Here is a 10170-nt window from a genome sequence, read left to right as displayed (position 1 = left end):
TTTACCATGATTTGACCATGAAAACCAATTGGTGTATCTGCAGATACATCCTTTTGCCGTGATTTGACCATAAACACCAAATGGTGTATCTGCAGATACATCATTTTGCCATGATTCGACCACAGAAACTAATCAATGTATCTGCAGATACACCTTTTTGCCATGATATCGCCGTAGAAACTGTATGATGTAACTTCAGATACACCATTTTACCATAATCGTAGGACTAATATGGACAGTTGGATATTTTGGCTAAATGCTGTATCTACATAAAAACAGTTATTTTGATGAAAATAACAAGTTAAATATGATGAAAACTATTAAGGAAGATGATTTAAATGACATTCTAATGAATCTAACTAAATTCAATACTAGGAAATTTTCTTTTGAAGAAAGACAAAAGCTGTAACTTCAAAGTGATTTTTCTACGAATGTGCATTTTGCAGATACATCGTTTTGCCATGTAACGACCGAGCTCAACTCTGGCAAACAGGAAAACACTAGCTTGGCCTGGCACATGCACATTTAGGGAGCATGAATAGAAACAAATTAAAAGGGCAATTTATGCATTTTCTTGGAAAAAAATATAATTTCAATTGACCCCAAAGGATAACCTGATGGCCTAGTTGGGGAAACCAGGTAGCCTAACAAGTAGAGCTCGACTCAGGCAACCAGAAAAATGCTAGCTAATAATTAACAATTATTCATTTGGGCCATTATTGTATTGTAATACAAGAATGTGGCAATATATCAAAACTTAGACTTTATTTTTTCACAAATGTTTGTAATTTTGCAATATGTTTTTAAAATGCCAATTGAGTATTAGATTTTCAGTGTGTTATATTTTTATGCAATTTCCTGGTGTGATTTTTTAAGGTGTAAGATGGTTTCATGCAAAATAAAGATATACAGAAAAGATAAAAGAAGAGTAGTCTTTTGCCTTTTTTTCTGATTTGGACGAAATAATCATGAAGATGATCAAGATGACTTTGGTGGTGATGAGGATGATAATGGTGTTGCTGATGGTGACAAGTGTGGTGGTGGTTATGTGGTGATGATAATGAGGTTGATGATGACAATAAAGATGATGTCAATGGTGATGTTAGTGTTGATGATGATAGTAATGATCATCCCCTTCTCATCTACATCTCTCCTCTAATCATCTCCCTTCCTCACCATCTCCATCACTCTATCCTTTCATCTCTCATCTCCATCCTCAGTTCCCCTCCATCCCTTATCTCAACACCCTCATCACCTCCATTCCTCTCATTTCCATCCCTCTCAACATCTCCATCTCAGGAAAATGCATATACACAAGATAGAATTCAACAGTCAAAATACTTATTTTGAAATATAATATCCCTCTGTAAAGTGGGTTTTATATTATTTGCCATATAAAGTTGAATAATTACATAGTAAACACTGTACACTTAACCAAATTTGCATTTTTTGAAAGTGAAACTGAAAGTTTCATGCACACTTTCAGTGGATATGAAAATTTCGGTAAAATTGAAAATTTTCAAAAATTCCAGGGGGGGTGGGTCAACTGCTGCGTAGAGCCATGCTTTTGAACACTTTGGGGACCTGGATTATATCGTCCCAAGCCTGCCCCCATGTATATTTTCCCTTAAATACTCAAAGTAACAGCCACGTAATAAGTATAGAACTCATTCTAAGCGCTGTACACCAGGAAAAATTAATATAAAAAGAAACATATCATTCATGGTAAAGCTGCAAGAAAAACAAGGAATTGAAAGGGGCAAAATGAGATCAATTCATCCATGTTAAGATTTTAAATTCTGTACAAAAAATAATGCTAAGCCCCTTATTTTTATTGATCCCTTCCTTCAGCCTGACATGCCCACACAGCTACACCACAAACATATTTAGGGCCGGGGCAAAAAACGCACAATCCCCCCCCCCCCTGCAGCGCCTGTGTACTAGCTATACATGCAATTTTAGATTGAATGATGAATCGAACATCTACAAGTCAAATTGAAGCCTATTATTACCACTTAAAACCAAGCTACCAACCATGGAATATAAATATACAATTACAAAATATTTATTTTAAAAAAGTAGGGCAGATCCTACGATGTAAAGCTTCATTTAATTTTGTCTGAAGGAGAGCAGCAATAGACATTCTTCTTTGATCAATGTCTGAATTAACAGGCTTAGTCCTACAACATCGTTGTAGTATTACTCAGCCAGGCTCGGCTCTTTATACATGCACACTTTCATTGGGGATATCTTCAGGTCTGGAGCGCCCCCGGCAGCTACGGGGGCCGAGCTACTGATATTGTTTCAGATTTCAGATTCATTTATTTACACCTCTTTAAAATACACAAAAATACATAAATATATAAATACAAACAAAATTCTTATACTGCAGAACAAATATTGACAAGTATAAACAGATAGTAAAGCACAGTAAATAAAAATGATTTCCACTGTACGGCGGATGTGGGGGAAGGACAGAAAGCCATTGGCCTATCGAGGTCTATCCCCCTGATTACCGTACAACAGGAAAAGGCTTACACAGTTTACAAGGAAAGAGGAAAAAAAAAACAAACAAACAAACAAACATAACGCAAGAAAGGGGGAAAAACAAGGGATTTAAAATCCTAATTAGCGGGGGGGGGGGGGGGAGGTGGCAGGCAAAGGAGGGGACACACAAGTGTTAATTATTTGATATTGTATTGTAATAGGTCATTATTGCGTATATACACATAAAAATACTGATACAGATGTATAAATATATATAACCAAGTAATATAGCATTTAGAATTTCACTTAAATATTCTGTATTTTATGATTAATATGACTCTTAAAAGAAAAAGGAAAAAAATATTTGCACCAACATGCTGTATGATATAGAAGCAGAGTAAGCTACAGTATAGTATGTAAGAGAGTATGCTTGTATTTTCTCTTAAATATGTTTAATGATTGACTCTCTTTTAAATCATTTGGAAGGCTGTTCCAAATCTGAGGCCCTTGATAGCATATACTTCCTCTTGACACATCATATTTAAGAAGTGGAATATGTAGGTCTGTAGAGTTTCTGCAGTTATATTTATTTATGTTATAGTTATAGAGGAAATATTCATTCATTGAGAGAGGAAGTAGATTATGTATAATAGAATACATAAAGACTGCTACGTGAAACTTATAAAGGTTATTCAAAGGGATAATTTGTAGTTTTTTGAACAATGGTTCGGAGTGAGCATAATAATTTGAGTTTGTTATAATACGGATAGACCGTTTTTGAAGTTGAAATAATCTTTGGAAAAGGTATCTATGACATTGTCCCCATACAGTTAAACCATAAGTAAGATGTGAGAAAATCATCGAATATAAATTTACAATGATCCTCAGTGGAAGGAGGTCCCTTACTCTGTATAATGCTCCAGTAAATCTTGATATTTTCCCTGAGATATAGCCGACATGATCTTTCCAAGTTAATTGGGAATCTATCAATATGCCAAGAAATTTCACAGTATTTTCTCGTTTTATTTCGATGTTGTTTATCCTTAATTGCATATCACAGTTGATGGATTTGCCTTTCGTGTGGAATATAACATATGAAGTTTTTTTAGCATTGATTTGTAATTTGTTACATAAAAACCATTGCTCATAGATTTTCAACTCATTTTGTAAGTTATTTTTTATCAATTCAATATTTTTGCCTGACAGGAAGAAACTAGTGTCATCAGCAAATTGTATCACTGATGTATTAGTACTAACATTTTGAAGGTCGTTTATGTATATCAGGAATAACACTGGCCCTAGAATTGAACCCTGAGGGATCCCGGTTGTAATAATTTTCGGTGAAGATTTAATATTTCCAATTGCAACATATGTATTGTTTTCGGTTTGATAGATAACTTTTAAACCAGTTGAGAACTAATCCTCTAATGCCATAAAAATATAATTTGTCAAATAGAATACGATGGTCCATGCAATCGAAAGCCTTCGACAGATCAAGGAATATCCCAACAGTTATCTTCTTCTGTTCAAAAGATTTCACTAATTTGTCAACAAGCTCAATGAAAGCTAAATTTGTATCATAGCCTTGTCTAAATCCATATTGTTTTGGAGATAAAATATTAGCTTTTCTTAAATACGACATTAATTTTTCACAGGCAATTTTTTCAAATATTTTGCTAAATACACTCAATACTGAAATGGGGCGATAGTTATTCAAAATATCTGTGTCACCACTTTTGTAAACAGGAGTAACTCTTGCAGTTTTAAGACTATCAGGAAAGACACCAGATTCTAGCGAATTTTTTATAATAACATGCAGGGGGCGAACAATAAAATGGATAATCGACTTTATAAGTTTCGTAGTGAAGCCGTCGTATCCGTGACTCTTCTTTAACTGTAATTTTAGTACAATCTTTAGAATATCATTTTCTGTAATATCAGTAAAAAACATTGAGTTTACATAGTTACCTTTCAGATATTGCGTATGGTCATGTATACAATCGGTATTTTCCGCAATTTCATTGTGTATGGTACTGCCAATTGAAGTGAAAAACATATTAAAAGATTCAGCAATTGTATGAGCATCACTGGTATAATTTCCGTCACAGTTTATGTTCTTAATATTCTGACCTTTTGGCTTTCTGTTTAGTATTTCATTGATGACTTTCCAAGTGGCTCTAGGATTATTTTTCAAATGCTGAAATTTTTCATCGAAGTATTTACGTTTTGCATATCTTATTTCACTGTTCACCTTATTTCTATGTGCTTTATAATTCATGTAATTAATTACGGTAGGATTTATGACATATTTTTTAAAAAGTAAATGCTTCTTTTTGCACATTTTTTTCAATGATTTCGTGAGCCAAGGTTTGTCTCTTTTACAGAATCGTTTCTTTTTTATTTTTATAGGGAAACTATCATCATGTAGTTTTGAATACATGTGTATAAACATTTCAAATTGCTTATTAACATCTTTTTCATTTTCCAAAAATGACCAATTGATGGCTTGCAGTTTGTTACAGAATAGATATAAATTTGCATCAGTATACTCTCGGATTTCATGTTCTTTTACACAATCTGAACTATTATTAGAATCATTTCCAGGTATAATAATAAAAGGAGATAGGTGGTCACTGATATCTACAGTGAGTATACCTGACTTAACAACCTTTTCGGGGATATTACATATTATATTGTCTAAGGCGGTCTTTGATGTTGGAGTAATTCTTGTCGGTTTTACTATCTGTGGATAAAAAGAAAAAGTAGCCAGAGTATCAACAAAATTATTAACAGAAGAATTTATGTTATAATGAAGAATATTTATATTAAAGTCACCCAATAGTGTGGACTGTTTCTTTTCCTTTGAAATATTATTTAAAAGTATGGTTATGTCATCCATAAATTTTACCTTTGATTGGTTTGGTGGTCTATATATAACAGATACTATATGATTAGTTGGTTTCGAATTGATTTCAATAGACATGCTTTCAATATTGTCATTGAAGATATCAAGATCTTGTCTTCTTTTAAACTGTATATCACTGCGCACATACCTCCCCCTCTCTTCATTGTACGAGATTTTGCAGTGAACGAAAAACCTGGTAAATTATATCCTTCCTCATCACCTTCTTTGAGCCATGTTTCAGTAACTGCGATAATAGATTGATATGTATTAATGTGATGTAGATATGAGCTAAAAGCATCAAAATTTCTTTTCAGGCTACGGCAATTAAAATGTAAAAGAATATAAAGCGGTAATCTATTAAGATTTGATATCAATTGCTGAAATTCATCAAGGGTATAATATTCATTTTCAACTGATAATTCGTCATGATTTTCTTCGTCTAAATGGGTATTGGTTATTGGATTTTTACATAAAAAACAATCAGTACTTCCAATTCCGGAAATTTGCCTGCCACAAGAACATGATATACTATTAGACATAAATGTATTAAGTATTATTGATAAAAGACATTAAAAAAAAAAAACACTTTGAATATAAAAATATCAATTACTCATTAAAACAAAAAAACAAAAAAGACATGAAATAGAGCAAGGATCGCAGTAATTGCAAGAATGGAAAACATTTGAAGCGTCAGCAAGTCTAAATACTATATTATGAATATGAGGGAACACCAACTGTTTTTTTAATGTTATTTCAGATATAGTTTAAGCATGCATGGCTGATTACTAAAATCAAAATTATCTCCGAACTAAGGAGAAGTGAATTAAAAAGAACTTATTTTCAATAAAACGTATCGTGAAGGATACTAGACACAGGGAATTGATAAACCTTCTTTTATACCAAACAACAACTATTGAATGGTGAAGATCGGGCAAGTTCAATGCCCATCTTATTCTCAATAAACGTTGTCACTTTGAGGTCGTAGCACCCAGAACTATGTACGAGAAAATACAATGAGATAAGTAGACCTCCTTCTCATTGGATAGAAGTTATTGTTTGGCAACAGATCTACAGGTAAGTTCATTGTACATCATATTCTATAGGTGGTAACACCCAGAATTGCATTTGAGATACAAGAGATAGATAAATCTTCTTTTTATATTGAACAAACAATATCGTATCGTGGAGATTATGCAAGTTCATTGCCCACCTTATTCTAAAGACGTTGTCACTTTGGGGTCATAGCACCCAGAACTCTGTACGAGAAAATACAATGAAATTAATAGGCATTATTTCATTGTACATTATATTCTTTTAATCTGTAGTTGGCAACGCCTAGAATTGACACGAGAAATAGATAAACCTTCTTTTAACATTAAACAATCTATATTGTATCGTAAAAGTTCATTGCCCATCTTGTACTCAATAAACATTGTCATTTGGGGTCGTCGCAACCAGAACTATGTACGAAAAAATAAAACGAGATAAGTAGGCCTCCTTCTTATTGGATATAAGTTATTGTTTGATATCAGATCTACAGGTAAGTTCATTGTTCTTCATATTCTATAGGTGGTAACACCCAGAATTGTATTTCAGACACAAGAGATGGATAAACCTTCTTTTTATATCGAACAAGCACCAAGAATTCTATATGAGAAAATACATTGAGATGAGTAAACTTTCCTCTCATTGAGTAGGAGTTATTGTTTGAGAACAAATCTATAGGTAACTTCATTATTCTATAGGTGATAACGTCCGGAATTGTATTTCAGATACAAGAGATAGATTAACCTTCTTTTTATATCGAACAAACAATATCGTATCGTGGAGATTATGCAAGTTCATTGCCCACCTTTTTCTAAAGATATTGTCACTTTGGGGTCATAGCACTCAAAATTCCATACGAGAAAAAACAATGAGATAAGTAGGCCTCCTTCTCATTGCATAGAAGTTATTGTTTGGCAACATATCTACAGGTAAGTTCCTTGTACATCATATTCTATAGGTGGTAACACCCAGAATTGTATTTCAGACACAAGAGATAGATAAACCATCTTTTTATATCGAACAAACAATATCGTATCGTGGAGATTATGCAAGTTCATTGCCCACCTTATTCTAAAGACATTGTAATTTTGGGGTCATAGCACTCAGAATTCCATACGAGAAAAAACAATGAGATAAGTAGGCCTCCTCATTGGATAGAAGTTATTGTTTGGCAACAGATCTACAGGTAAGTTCCTTGTACATCATATTCTATAGGTGGTAACACCCAGAATTGTATTTCAGACACAAGAGATAGATAAACCTTCTTTTTATATCGAACAAGCACCCAGAATTCTATGCGAGAAAATACATTGAGATGAGTAAACTTTCCTCTCATTGAGTAGGAGTTATTGTTTGAGAATAAATCTATAGGTAACTTCATTGTACATCATATTCTATAGGTGATAACGTCCAGAATTTTATTTCAGACACAAGAGATAGATTAACCTTCTTTTTATATCGAACAAACAATATCGTATCGTGGTGATTATGCAAGTTCATTGCTCATCTTATTCTAAAGACATTGTCACTTTGGGGTCATAGCACCCAGAACTCTGTACGAGAAAATACAATAAGATGAATAGGAATTGTTCTCATTGGATAGAAGTTATTGTTAGATAACAGATCTATAGGTAAGTTGATTGTACATTATATTCTTAGGTGATAACGCCCAGTGTTGTATATTATTATTAGACAAAAGACATAGAAACTCTTTCTTTTAACATTGAACAAACGATATTGTATCGTGAAGATTAGGCAAGGTCGTTGCCCATCTTGTTCTTAATAAACATTGTCACTTTAGGGTCGTGTTAGCCTTTGGAGTGAATAATTAACATGGTGGTATTATGGAAAATCAATTTTGCCAGTGCATTATGAATATATGATTCCGACTTAAATATAATATTGAAACAGTAATTTCCACAGTTAATGAAAAATTATGATGTTATATGTTGTAGACTTTTACAGTAAATAAGGGTTCGATTCCTGTAAGAAATTCTGAGGGTAATTATTCGAATCGGCGCATGCAATGGCCTCAATATTGAATGGTGAAAAAGTCGTTAATATCTTTTGTATGTATTAACAGTCAATCATAGTTGAACGAAAATGGGTATTTCATTATAAGTTGTTCCTTTAAAATCATCAATGTTTGGGAGCATGGAAGAAAAATTCTCATGGTTCATACCTTCAGTCATTACGAAATTGGTAGTTTTTCTTTGACTTTTTCAATGTCGCTCATCCTGGTCAACGTAATTCGATGATCATCAGTTTACCTTGATTCGTCCATTTTGTGTCCATATACTTTTTAGATGGTCTTTGAAATTTTTCTTGATTACCCAGAATAATTCTGATCTTTATTTTGTCAAATTTTCTTGTATGTAGTAGGATGGGGCTCTTAATTTTCGGAGCTTACCTCGGCTCTGGTAGACGGCATTACGGGTAGTATAGTTGGCAAATTTCATGATGATCCCACGGTTCTTATCATTATTCTGTAGTCCTAGACGGTGTGATCGGTCGATGTCACTATCCTTAATGTGTAGTCCAAGCTTGTCTTTGCAGAAATTCTTGAGAACCTCTTCCGTATTTTCGCCTTCTTTTTCCTCGATTCCATGAAATACTAAACGGTTCCTCCTCGAATATTGTTCAGCATCGTCTTGTTGATTTTCGAGGTCAATAATTTTTTTTTCTAGATCCTTAATCTTTTTTTCTTTCTCTTCTAGATCAAATCCATAAGATTCTTTTAGTGCTTCGGCAACCTTTGTAGTAACAGTATCAATTAATTCGTCAATAATAATTTGTTTTACCTTTACAGTCAGATTGTCAAGCAAATTGTTGTTTCCTTCCAGTGCCTTGCGGACTTCTTCTCAAACATTTACAGACATTTCTTCGGCCTTCATCGTAGATCTCGTAGGCATACTTTGATAGTTCAAAATATGGCAGAAAAGTTAATGATGATTTGGCACACATCAAAATATTCAAAATAATTAGAAACAAATTCAAGGAGACTCCTCTCGGTAGTTAGTTGATTCAGCAATAGAAATCAGATTCCAGAGTATGTTCGTGGAATATGCATGGAATATGTATCAATGTATTCCCATGTAGAGTTATATGCTGCTTCGCTTCAGTGTCGGAGCTAACGAAAAACACGTCCGCACCTCATGACGACTCGTTATGGTTCTTCTTCTTCCACTGCTTCCAACCGCCTCTGTGATGAAAAGCACCGAATCTTTAATCCGTTTTTCGCTACTCACGATCAGAGAGAACTAAAAGTTGACAAACCTCAACAAATCGGGCATCTACACTGATTTTTACTCTTTCTATGAAGAAATTGAGTTAAGGGAATACAAGAGAGTCTATCTTCTGCGACAAAAGTGAAGAAAATAAATTATGATCACAAAATTAAGTCAGTTGTTGAGCGGGGTCCCGGGGCCGAGTCGATCACCAATACAGTATAGTACAGCAGCTAATACATCGTACGCGCACTAGCGCTAGCTGTACCTGGGAATCGCAAGATACTAGTAGCTAGAGGCGCAAAAATTACACCTTTTTTAAATTGTTTATATTTCAACGAAAAAAAGTTGTAGCAATTGAAGAATCAGACCGTATTGCCACTTATGCCAGTGCTAGCTGTAGAATGTAAGTTTTCAATGAAACTGAGCATGCTCAGTACGCGCTAAAAAGGGGAAATCCCTGGTTTTGAGGTAAAACCCACGGTTTAAACCATGGTTTCATTT

The 10170-nt window shown here is 33.8% G+C and overlaps 1 long non-coding RNA gene across 1 annotated transcript; it reads left to right on the top strand.

Moving 5' to 3' along the window:
* Positions 1–5542: 5542 nt before the first annotated feature.
* LOC121413218 lies at positions 5543–8071 on the top strand. The gene is made up of 2 exons (XR_005969715.1): positions 5543–7117; positions 7811–8071. It is a non-coding gene; the product is annotated as an uncharacterized LOC121413218 (long non-coding RNA).
* The last annotated feature ends 2099 nt before the right edge of the window (positions 8072–10170 follow it).

This window comes from Lytechinus variegatus, chromosome 4 (assembly GCF_018143015.1).
Source record: "Lytechinus variegatus isolate NC3 chromosome 4, Lvar_3.0, whole genome shotgun sequence".
NCBI classification, from domain to species: domain Eukaryota; kingdom Metazoa; phylum Echinodermata; class Echinoidea; order Temnopleuroida; family Toxopneustidae; genus Lytechinus; species Lytechinus variegatus.
The sequence above is the reverse complement of the archived record's forward strand: the minus strand, read 5'-3'. Positions and strand labels throughout refer to the sequence as shown.